We start from the raw sequence: 12,584 nt of genomic DNA on the forward strand, positions 1-12,584 counted from the left end.
TAGACGCAGTGTCTTACTCTTTCCTCAGGGAACCCCTGGCTGAGTGAGGTTTGGATTGAGACAAGCCTATAATCAAGGGACTTGTTCCCTCTTTGATGCTCAAAAAAGATCTTGGAGATTTGAATGTCTTGAGAGGGGGTGAACCAGTCATGTTCTTGGGGGACTTTGCTTTATGGAAATGGATGGAGAAAAAGGACAGACACTCAGGACAAGGCTGGACATCTCTGGGTCTCAGCTGGTTGTGAGTTGAGTTCCAGCCACAAGACTTCAGGGTCAGGTGCTGATGTTATTCACAAGCCACCTTCGGAGAAGGAAAAGGAGAAGAGATTTTGCCCAGAGAGCAGTGTAGTCAGCCGACCAGAGGATCACACAGGGCAAGATGGGACAAGAGGTTTTGTTTGTCTCTTGGCTCTATCAGTTCCCTGGAGTTTCCACCCCTGAGGACAAGCACGCAGAGATAGCCAGAGTCACTGGTGATGCCCCTGGGAACGGATGCCCCTGGTGATAACCAGCTTGTGTAAATCCCAGGGCTGACTCAGCACTCTGACAGCACCAGGGTCTCCCTTCTGGGGAGCATGAGATGGTTCATTGCTGGTAACTTACAAGTGAAGTATGTAACGAGGTCCTGTTGGTGACTTGTGCCCAAATTCCAAGCATTAAAGCAATATTGGAAGTGGAAAAGTAGTTATTCATTAAACTTGATTACCTTGGGCCTTTACAGTGACTATTTCTCGCATCTAGAATGTTTTTCTCCCAGCTTTTTGCATTGCTGGCTTCTTCTCAGCATTTAGCATCATCTCAAATGTGTCTCCCTCAGGCAGGCCTTCCCTGGCCACTCTAATCTCACAAGCACAGAGCCTGATCCATTCAAAGAGCCCATAGACACTGACTGCATCTCCCTCTGCTTTTCATGGGCACCTTTAGAGCTTGCAATTATTGAAAGCAGTTGGAGCTGGGCTCCTCTCCCTAGTGGTTCAGACTTGGTTCTAGATCCTGCCTGATTATGATGCACCTCCCAGACCCAAAAAGAGGCACCCATTTGTTTTAGCACCACTAAGAGTGAAACTTTTTATTCTTTACTGAGAATAGGGTTTGCAGAGCACCAAACACAGTTCGCCAGCATCGCAGGGCAGAAGTGTCGTAGTGAGAGCGAGTGTGTGTTAGGAGAGGCCTGATTGATTTCTGAACCAGTCCAAGCATTTACACTGCCGGAGCCAGGCCAATTCTGTCATTTCCTGGATCATAAACAGAGAAATAGAGCCACAAGAAGACATGACCCAGGATCCAGGTCTCTGAGTTGTTATCTTCCTCTGTGCCCCCTTGAAAGGTGCTAAAACAGTGGCCTCGAGAATCCTGGGGGAGTCAGAGACACACACCAGTCAGCCTGAGCCCTTACCTGCAGCTGCTCTCAATATCCAGACTCCGGACACTTCTTGGTTTTATTTCCCTCTTTTGGTAAAGTATCAGGTGATTTTCTCAGCAGCTGGGGATGTGAGGGTTCATCCAAAAATGAAAAGGGCCAAAATATGTGGTTGCCATATAGCAGGGGAGTTGGGGATGGGAGGATGGGAAATTTGGGATTATCAGAAGCAAAGCAATACACAGAGGACTGATAAACAACAAAGTCCTAGTGTATAGCACAAGGAACTATATTCAATATTCATTGATAGAAGTGTAATGAAAAGAAAAAGAAAAAATATTTTTGTATGTGTGTAACTGAGTCAGTTTGCTGTGCAACAGAAGTGAAGGCAACACTGAAGATCAGCCATACTTCAATACAATTGTTTAGAAAAGAACAAGAGTGTCCCATAGTCCTCCTCACACTGTTTCTTTCCTTCTGAATCCTGGCCCATGTTTTCTCTGCAGAAAATGCTGGTTCTTCTCCTGCATCCCCACAATATTTTTTTTTTAACTTTTACTTTTGTTTTGAAGTATAGCTAATTAACAATATTTTGAGTTTCAGGTGGACAGTAAAGGGACTCAGTCATACATATCCATGTATTCTTGTTCCAAAGACACCCCTCCCATCCAGGCTGCCACATAACATTGAGCAGAGTTCCCTGTACTACTCAGTAGCTTGTTGCTTGTTATCCATCTTAAATACATTCATAGCAGTGCTCACAACACATTCTTTAAGAGTTTGCTCAGGCCCTCTGGGGAGATTCCTTGGACCCACAGTCACCCTCTTTGGCCACTCCAGGCTTGGATGGGTGAAGTACTCTGGTGTTCTACTCCCACTGGTTGGTCCGTAAACCTCATCACCACTAATTTGCTCCCAATGCCCATTTGAGAGGACCTTGGGATGGCATTTCCATGGAATCCAGTGTAAATTAGCCTAGACCCAAGCAGGTCTCCTTATGGCTCCATGAACTGCAGGGTTAGAATTACTGAAATTCCCTCTCTTCCTCAAAGCCTTCTTTGAGCCCATCAGCCTGCTCTGAACTCTCATTGGGAGCTGACATGAAGCCACCATCCTGTGCTGGGGCTGAGCAGTCACTGTGCACCCTTTATTCACCTTAGCATCCAGTTTCCCACCGAGGGGACTTGTACTCTAACTCACAGAGGGGGAACTGGGCTTAGCAAGGGGAAGTTGCAGCCAAGAACTAGGGTAACCAAGCAACTTATCATTAAAACCAGGACAACTTTGAGAAGGGAAGGGAGACTGTTAATTTATGCTGGGACAGCACACTGGGACTGTCCCCAGCCATTCTCCTTGTCACATGGCCTATTTCAGGGACTGCTAGTGCTGACTTTCATGTTCATGCATCTGAGGTTTCAGATTGAATTGAAGCTCTTTGGGGACTGAGGACCTTAGTGTTCCCCTCTCCTTATGACTCCCACCATGCCAGCATGGTGTGGGTTCTCCACATTTATTTCAGGATGATCAGTGTCCCAGATGGGCCTTTACTCTCAAGTGGTTGGTGTTGTGGGAGGTTCTGGCCCAGCCACAGGGGCTCAGGGGCTCAGCAGAATCTGCAATAGTGCGAGATGGCCTGGAGAGGGCGCCCTCCCCCAGCAGCAGCCCAAGGGTTCCTGCAAGTTCCAATTTGGGAACCAGCCCTCAGGGTTGTCCCCTCACCTTGAGGATGTAGGCTTGAGCTGGCCCTGGGTACTTGATGCCGTTGATGGTGAAGAGAGGGCAGGGTATTGACCACAAAACATGAAACATAGTGCTGTTAGAGAGAGGGGGAGAGAGGTTGGCCCTGGAGATCCTTGTGTGTGGAGACTGGGAGTGACCCTTTGGCATAACTCTTCACCTTGGAACCCCGTGGAGTGGCCCCAATGAGCTTCTGGATGTTATTGACCAGCACTGTTGGGCCAACGATCAGTGATGTCCCAGTGTCCACAATGGCATGACATCCACAAGAACAAGCAATGACTTTTCTTTTCATGGAGATGCTGAGACATCAGGACAAAGCAGGTGTCAAGGTTACTCTGAATCTCCCCAGAATTGCCCCCTCCCCTACTGTCTGTTTCCTGAACAACTCTGCATCTCTTGTCCTGACTTTTCCTTTGCTCTGATCACAGCACCTTCCTTAACATCCTTGAATGCAGTACTTGAATACACCAGGCTCTTTCGTACCTTGACACAAGCTGGTCTTCCTTCCTGGAAGACCCTCCTCCCCTTTGAGTAGCTAATTTCTTCTTATCTTCCAGATTCCAGCTTAACTGTCATGGTTTCCGGGAAGTCTTTCTCCCAGTGTGTATCAGTCTCCTGTCTTGGTCACTCTCTGTAGACCCTTCCTCATGTCTAGCATGTACCAAAGTGACAATTCACTATGTGACTGAGTTATTTCTTGTACATATGCCTTCTTAGATGTGAGGGAAAGTTTTATTCTCATTGCCTCACTAAAGTGCCTGGCACAGAGTGGATGCACAATGTTTGTCTGTTCAGTGAGTGAATGAAGACTGTGAAAATAATGAATGAGGATCATCCAGAGAGCTGTATCCAGTGTCAAACAAAAATGGGTCAAACACAAAGTGAAGATGGAGGTTCCCATGGGCAGCAGATTCTCATAGGGGTAGGGGAGACCGGCTGTCCTGGCAGAGGGTGTCTCCCAGCACTGTTCACTCACCCAGCTCAGACACTGAGGCCCTGGCCAGGTGATAACTGACTAGCCCAGGGGACCTCCAAAGGAAAGGCCAGCATTTGTCTGAGGGTATTACACAGAAACCCATCAATTATTGCCCCTTGTTCTCAAGTCATTTCTGTATCCCACCTTCCTGATTCTCTCAGTTACAGCACCTGCTGCACTGTGTGACTGGGGTAGCCAATAGGTAGCTATGGCTACATGGGGTGTCTTTTATTGTGAGTCGCTTCCAAGTCTCAGGACTGTGGCCAACCTCTCTCCACTGCTGACTAGTTTCTCCCTAAGGAGACCAATTTTCCCTGTTTGTTCAGGACTTTTCCTGTTTTTAAACTAACATTTATATGTACTGAGAACTTCCTTGGTCCCATGTAGCTGTGGATAAGTTGGTCATCTTATCATAACTTTGTTCAGGCTGAGGAAATTCTCCCTAATCCTCTTTTTACCACACTGTAAAGTCCTCTAACCATGCTCCCCACCTCACACTCAGGGGTGCAGTCCTCCCCCAGCTGCACAGGCCTCTCTGGACCCTGTGAAGGACCCTGGTCAAAGCCTTGGTCAGGAGCCTGGGGTGATTATGGATCCACGGATGGTTTGTGTATCTTTGTGTTTGTGTGTTTATTTGTGTGTATATTCCTTTGTGGCTCTGTGTGTGTGCTTGTGTGTCTCTGACTGGCTATGCATGTTTATCTATCCCTGTGTGTGTTTTTATGTGTCAGCCTATGTGTTGATATGTGCCTGCTTGTGTATTTGTATGTGTCTTGTGTCTGAGGGCAGGAGGAAAAGGGGGCAACGGAGGATGGGATGGTTGGATGCATCACTGACTCAATGGACATGGGTTTGGGTGGACTCCAGGAGTTGGTGATGGACAGAGAGGCCTGGCATGCTGCGGTTCATGGGGTTGCAAAGAGTCGGACATGACTGAGCGACTGAACTGCCTGACTGTGTCTGTATGTGTTGTTGTGGGTGGTATATATGTCCGTTGACTGTATGTCTGCGAGTGCATTTGTGTGTCTACCTGTGTCATTGTACAGATGTGGGAGCATCGCTTGAGGTGACCCTCAAAGGGAGAGGCTTACTGGTCCATGTTTACACACCAGTCACCTGCTTGGGTCAATGGTATCCAGTTGAGCTCTCCCTGGTAGTAGCCTTTGTCCACACCACCAAACATCTCCACACTGCCCTTCCCCCTGCATCTGTAGAGAGAGGAGAGAAGGGGATTTTGGGGGGACAGTAACAATAGTACTATCAGGGCTGTGCTTGTCCACCCATCAAGGCCCTAATGAGCTCCCTATTTACAGATGCAGAGATTGATCCTAGGAGGGATTGAGAACCAGGTTGAGGCTGGTAACTGGCTAATGAGTGGCACAGAGGTTAGAAGCTGAGTCATCTGGCCAGGTTCCATCCACCTAGGCTTCTGAAGGATCCTGGACCTCTTGAGAGCTGAATGCTCAGATATACCCTCAGGAGGAAGGGTTTTGGCCTTCCCCTTGCCCAACTTGTCATTTTTCAGAAAAATCAAGGACTGAAAGCACTAAGAGTGTGGCTTCTGGTCACCCAGGGTTGGCTTCACTGGCCTGTGACCTGTGCTATCCATAGGGCCCCACAGTCAGAGTCCCCACCTCTGCTATCCCTGTCTTGAAATTCCCAATACTTGTTGAACAAGGGCTCCCACACTTTCATTTTTCACTGGCTCCGGAAAGTTGGGTAGCCAGTATTTGGTTCCCAGTGAACTGATAGTGAGGAAGGAAAGATTTCTGCCATCCCTCTCCTTCCTTCCATATCAAATCCACCAGCAAATCCTGTTGGTTTTTCCTCCAACTTGTATCCTGACACATTCCATTGGTCTTCCCCTTTCCTCACCCCTAGACAAAGCCGCCTCCCTTGAGCCCAGGAGCATGGTTGTGTTCCAATAAAACTTTATTTATAAAAGCCAGTGGTGAAGCCAGGTGAGGCCCTGGGGCCATAGTTATCCTGGGTTAGTTTAATCTCTCAGGATACTTCTGTATCAAGTGTTCTATAATTTTCATGCAACGGAAAGCTTCTTAATTTGGTGAGAGGGCTTGTCCAGCTCAGACTTACTTGCTCAAGTAGAAGGCAAAGACAGGCTCAGAAATGGCACCTTGTTTTTTCAGGTTGTCAAAGATGGGGATGGTTCCTATGATGGACATGTCGGGGTAGTCCAAGCTCAGGTGGCCATCAAAGGGTGTATTATCAAACTTGTTTAGCTCCAAGCTTAGGCCAAATGGCTGGTCAGTGCTAACAAGGTCCCCAATCTGTGGAGAAGAGAGTATTCCCACATAAAGATTTAGGAAGTGGGGCTGGGACTAGGCTGGGGTGCATTACCATTAGATCCTCAGAGAAGAACTGAGGCTAAGCTGTGTCTTCAATGGAGACCTCAGATGGTTAGATCATGATGGGAAAGTTGGGTTCTATTTGTGTGGGCTGTGGATTTTAAAACATCTGCTCCTCTGTCAAATTGGCCTCAAGCCTTCTGTCCAGGTGAGGCAACCAAGAGACTCAGGTTAGGACCCAATGGTGCCCCCTTCAGGACAAAAAGAGTAGAGAGCAGGAGAGCCTTCTACTGGCGTCACTATGACTGATGACAGAAATGGATTGAATTGATTGCAATGTATTTTGGATTCTGCATCTGCCCAGGATGGCAGATGCCAGGTACACAATGTTGCTGGCAGGGTTCTTATGAAATAACCTCCTGGGAAATACACTTTGGGGATGTGTGTGTCTTTGTGTGAGTGTGTATGGGAGAGAGAGAATAAAACAGGGAGGGGAACTACTGAGGTAATTTGGGGGAGGCAGGCTGAAGGTTTTATTAGACTCCAAAAGGCCCCTGGAGTGAGAAACCATTTATTAGGCCCCACAATATCTCTGGCTTCCTTCTTTCCAAGCCTGGATATCTAAAGTGTTTGACTACCCCCAGGGTCCCCAGATTAGTTTTATCCTGTCCCCAAACATCTTACACCAGCTTCAGTCCTGACAAGCCAGTCCAGCTCCACCGCTTACCTCATATGTGACCTCAGCAAGGCCCTTGCTGTCTACACCTCAGTCTCCTCATCTGTATCACGAGTTTATCAGAGTACCTGCTGTGTGGGGTTGTTGCAGGATTAAACAAGTTATTACCATGAAAGTGCCTGGAACAGTCAGAGAATATAAAAACGGGTGCTATTTTCCCCTCTTCTTGCTCCCATAAAAATGCACCTTGAGCTGCTCATGAGCAGGGGAGCTGCAAATCCACACCTCAAGGCACTCTCTGGGTTAGCTAAGCTGGGAATTTGTGTGTCACCACAGGCGCTGTCTCCCCAGGGACAGGATCCTGTGGGTAATATGGCCAATATCTATGGGAGTTAGAAAAGGATGGGTTCTGCCAGCTGGTCCTGCAACTGTTTTGTAAGCAGCAGTCACTCTGTAGTCAGTCCTGACTTAGTTTCTGTTTCCACATTACCCAAATGGAGTCATAAGCAAGAAATCCCTTCATTATCCCAGTTCCATAGATGATGTGGAAGGGCGTGTTCATATCCCGATAGGTGGAAGACTCGTAATATTTGAAGGCATTGCATGTATCTGCAGACATGAGAAATGAGGGTCATACAGGTGCCAAGGGTGGAGTAAGGGGTGTCAGGGAAGTAAAAGATGGATGGATTGGGAGGCTCTTGTGCTCACAACACGATGGACTGTTGCAAAAGATGGAGGGTACCTACAAGTCAGATGAGCCTGTATCAAAGATAACCTGAAACTCCTCAGTGGGTGTTCCAATGGTGATGTTACCCACATAGGACAGCTATGGGGACCAAAAGGGGGTTGGTTAGTGCAGACTTGGCTCCCTTTGATTCCCAAACTGCTTCCTCCCTCTGGGTGTCACAAGTCTCCTGAGAGATCACTTTCCAACCACTGTGAAGCTCACAGTCTTTGTCACAGAGGTGCCTGCATTTGTTTTTTATCTGTGCTATGTGGCATACAGGATATTAGCCCTATGATCAGGCTTTGAAGCAGTACCTCCTGCACTGGAAGCCCAGAGCTACAAGCACTTGACCCCTGGGAAGTCCTAGTACCTTCATCTGAGGAGCTCTCTAGTCTCCTCTTCTAATCCAGCCTGAGCACATCCTTCCCCAGGAGGTCCAACTTGATCAACCCTAGCCGCTCCTTCTAAACTCAGACCATATCCAATCAACACCACACAGCAGACCCTCTCATTTGACATGTATTTACTCTTTACCTATTTCTCACGCTGGCCTGGGCATTCTTGAAGACAAAATGAGTCCTTAAAAAAAATCTAATAAAAATAATCACAGTGTTAGATTCTTATGGCCTTACACAGATTAGGGGTTCAGTAACATTTGCTGCTGTGGTTCTTGCATCTGTGGAAGTTGAACTCCTCTGCCTGGGGATTCACACTTGCTTTGCAGTTGGCTTTATCCTTTGACCAGAGATGGTTCACTCTTCATCTGTAACTGAGTGGCTCAGTTCAGAAGGAGCAATCTCCCTCAAATTAATGACACATCTTTGACACAGAAATGGATGTTTACCTGCCACCTGGTCATTGCTGGTCCCAGTCACCACAGACCAAGAGTTGAGGATGAGAATGCCTTCTCCTGTGGGTGGGGTCCCTGTTTCCCAGTGTTTCTGCCTCCTGCAGGAGCTCCAGCCCCAGCATCCCACCTGCCACCTCCAGAAGAACTCCAATGCTAGGCCACACCCCAGGGGGCATGTGGAGCACTATCCCCCCAACACACTCACATCAAGGAAGTTCCTCATGGGTACAGAAGTTATATTTGAGTTACCAGTAGAAATCTGGGACAGTCTATAAGTATGTTCCTTCAGGAAACTGTTCGGCAGTTTTTTTCACTGAGAGTTTCTCCCATGATCTTCATTTTTGTTAGAGGTATTCTTTCACCAAGCATTGGGGAAAAAAAACAAAGAAGAAGCAACAATTAGCTGTGTCTGTTAAGGTATAAATGCCATTGTAATGGCACTGTGTACTTTCCAATCATTTTTATGAGTCACCTATTATCAGAATTTTATGCATGTACCATGACAAAGACATACGTTTGAATACTAAGCCATATGACCATGTGATGTCTCAGTCTCTCTCTTGGTAAAAAGGTGGAGTGTAACAATTCCCACCCTCCAAATAGAATATTTGGGGGATAACTGAAGTGATGGATATAAAGTGAAGTGAAGTGAAGTCGCTCAGTCATGTCCGACTCTTTGCGACCCCATGGACAGTAACCTACCACACTCTTTTGTCCATGGGATTTTCCAGGCAAGAATACTGGAGTGGGTTGCCATTTCCTTTTCCAGGAAATCTTCCCAATCCAGGGGTTGAACCCAGGTCTCCCACATTGTAGGCAGACACTTCACTGTCTGAGTCACCGGGGAAGTCTGATGGATGAAAAGTACCTGATAAATAGGAAGTCTCAACAATGAAAACCATTAGCATTGCTGTGGCCATCCCACTATATCCTTCTCATCCCACTATATCCTCCTCATCCCACTATTTCCTTCTCATCCCACTATATCCTCTTTTCACAGGGGAGGAATTTGAAATGCGGGAAGATTGTGAGTTGGCTGTGGTTACACTGCTTGTCAGATGTAAAACAATGTTTAAGCAGCTCTATCCTTCTCCATGTTGAAATAGAAGAGAGGGTTGAAAAAAGAATCCAGGAGATAGGGAACAAAATAAGGAATTAAGAGGCTTGAGAAGGAAGGACAAGAAAAAAGAAAAATTAAAAGGAAAGAAAACAACACAGAGAGTTCTGCACTCACAGAGGCCCCCAAAGAGATGGAGACATAAATGAGAGAGATACAGAGATGCAGACATAGACATATACACTGAAGCCGAAAGAGAACAGAGAGGACATGTTGAATAAAATGTAGAAAAGTGCTATTCCACAGGACCACACCTACCTCTGCACTAGCTGTGCACTGAACAATTCCAAGGAGTTACATTTTCAACAGGTCACAACATAACTGGACCCCAAGAGTTGTGCAACCATGCAAATCTACGCCAAGACCCTGGGACCCACAGTTTCTATAGCAAGGTACTTGTCAATAAGTAAGAAATGAACTTTAACACTGTCAGAGAAATATTCCTTTCCCTTCTAATCCTGATGAGTGGAAGAATAATCAGACAAAAAGAAAAATCCCAGAAAGGAAAATGATGCGGCTTACAGTCCCCATACTTACATGACTATGCACTCTGAGAAGGCCACCAGCCCGAGGAGCACAAGCCACTTCATGCTTCTTTCCTGGCTCCAAGTACTCAGGGAAGTTTGGGTTCTTAGCATGTAGTGGTGACCAGGTGCTCCTAGTTATATAAGCTCTGACCTGCCATAATTGCCCTCTTTAGGCCAAAAATGGATTTGATAAAAATACACAGCTCTCAATAAAATCTTACCTCCATCAGTGTCCTTGGTGAGTGGACTTTGAAGGTTCTCAGAATACAGAGAATTATACTGTAATCTCTTCCTTGTCACTTGCCTGAAAAAGCAAACTGATCTGCATGGACATCTAAGAGCAGGGGAAACTTGCCAACTTGGAGAAAAAACTGCTAAGAACACCATAAAAATGGATACTAGGGGCCATGCTACCATTAATCATCTCACATGGTCTTCCTAGCCACTTCATGAGGTGTAGTTTGTGGTCCTCAGTTGAAGAGGAGATTGCTAGGAGGACAAGCTATCAAATGGCAAAGTGAAGACTTCAGGGACACCCCAGGGACATACAACTGGCTTTAGGTAGTGGGTCTAATGGCAGAGATCAGGGGCACCTGTGATGTCAGTCTGCATCAAAGATTTAGGGTAGAGCAGTACTTCAATTGCATGGGTTTCAGTATTGGAAAAAATGTCATATGCATCCACAAGATATTTTATATCATCCAACAAATGTACAAGGAAGAACTGTGTGCTGGGTTCTGGGTTAAAGGCTTCAAAGTCAAAGCTGATCAAGACAAAAGTAGTGTTTATCTTATGCAAGCTAGCAGTCTGGTTCTCACAAACTCATGGCCCCAGGAGCAAGAGAACTGATAGTAGGACTAGTGGCCATGCTGGACCCTGGGCAGCACAGGCCTGACCACTGGGAGCAGCCTTTCCTCCACTTCAACCATGCTGGAAAGCAGGCCAGTTGGCCATGTTTTCAAGAGAATGAGAAGGTTGGATATTTATGTACAGCCTACTGATTTTAATGTTAGCAACTAATTCTCACCACCCCCCTCCACCCCCGGAAGAATACAGTGGGAAAGTAACCTCCACAATGGTGTGTGGAGTTCAGCCTTCATTCCATGCAGGTTTTTTTATTGGCCTAGAGGTGGGAGTGCAGTTGGGATGGAGAGGGATTTAATTCAAGTTAGGTGATTTAAAAAGAGGCTGAATGCATACTAAACATGTTAGTTTTGTGGGGCCCCAAGCGATAATGACCAAGGAGCAGCACCCGCCCCGCGAGGGTCCGTCTCACTCTGACCCAGCGGCTGGACCCCGCGTATGTGTCGATTCTGCCCGCCCTGAGGTCTCACGGCGAAGCTGGTGGCCCCGGCCCGGTCCAGCCCTGCGCTCAGCATCTCGTGAACACTAAGAAGGCCGTGGTTCGGAGTCACCCCGCACAGCGTCCTAGCTCCCGCTCCCCTGCCCGGAGAGCCAGCAGCTGCCGCTGCGCCTGCTTCCTGTCATGACCTCAGGAAATAAATTTCCTTGACTTTATAAAAATAAATAAATAAAATAAACATGTTAGTTTTCTTTCTATTTACAAAGAAAGATCACTGGGGACATATAAACTGACAAATTTAACTGCTGAAGATAAATAGATATATTTCTGATAAAATTTCCCAGTAGGATATATACAGTGAAAAACTTTGTCTGCCAAAACAAACATACAAAAAAATAATTTTGAAATGTCTTACCAACCAAAGAAGACAAAACTGTTCCAGCCAAGGTAAAGATGATCATATTTTATGACTCCTTCCAGGACTCCCAGGGCCTATTCTTGCATGATACCTATTCAGGACTGTCATAGGTAAAACAGGAACCTCTCCTGGTCACCAGGTGTGTATAGATGGGGCACTGTGTCTTAACCATCATTTTTGCACATTGTTTAAACTCAGTTTTGGTGGTTAAATCCCAGCAGAGGGAATATAACATCATCTGACAAATGACATACATATGTGTCCTTTGAACTGTGGTGTTGGAGAAGACTCTTGAGAGTCCCTTGGACTGCATGGAGATCAAGCCAGTCAATCCTAAAGGAAACCCGTCCTGAATATTCATTGGAAGGACTGATGCTGAAGCTGAAGCTTCAATACTGTGGCCACCTGTTAAGAAGAACTGACTCACTGGAAAATACCTTGATGCTGGAAAAGATCGAAGGCAGGAGGAGAAGGGGATGACAGAGGATGAGATGGTTGGATGGCATCACCAACCACTGATTAATGGACATGAGTTTGAGTGAGCTCTGTGAGTTAGTGATGGACAGGGAAGCCTTGCATGCTGC

The 12,584-nt window shown here is 46.6% G+C and overlaps 1 pseudogene; it reads right to left on the reverse strand.

Annotated features, from left to right (window-relative positions):
• Positions 1–1,200: 1,200 nt before the first annotated feature.
• Positions 1,201–10,342, reverse strand: LOC110124629 (pregnancy-associated glycoprotein 1-like; annotated as a pseudogene).
• Positions 10,343–12,584: the final 2,242 nt, after the last annotated feature.

The sequence above is a fragment of the Odocoileus virginianus genome, chromosome 28, assembly GCF_023699985.2.
Source record: "Odocoileus virginianus isolate 20LAN1187 ecotype Illinois chromosome 28, Ovbor_1.2, whole genome shotgun sequence".
NCBI classification, from domain to species: domain Eukaryota; kingdom Metazoa; phylum Chordata; class Mammalia; order Artiodactyla; family Cervidae; genus Odocoileus; species Odocoileus virginianus.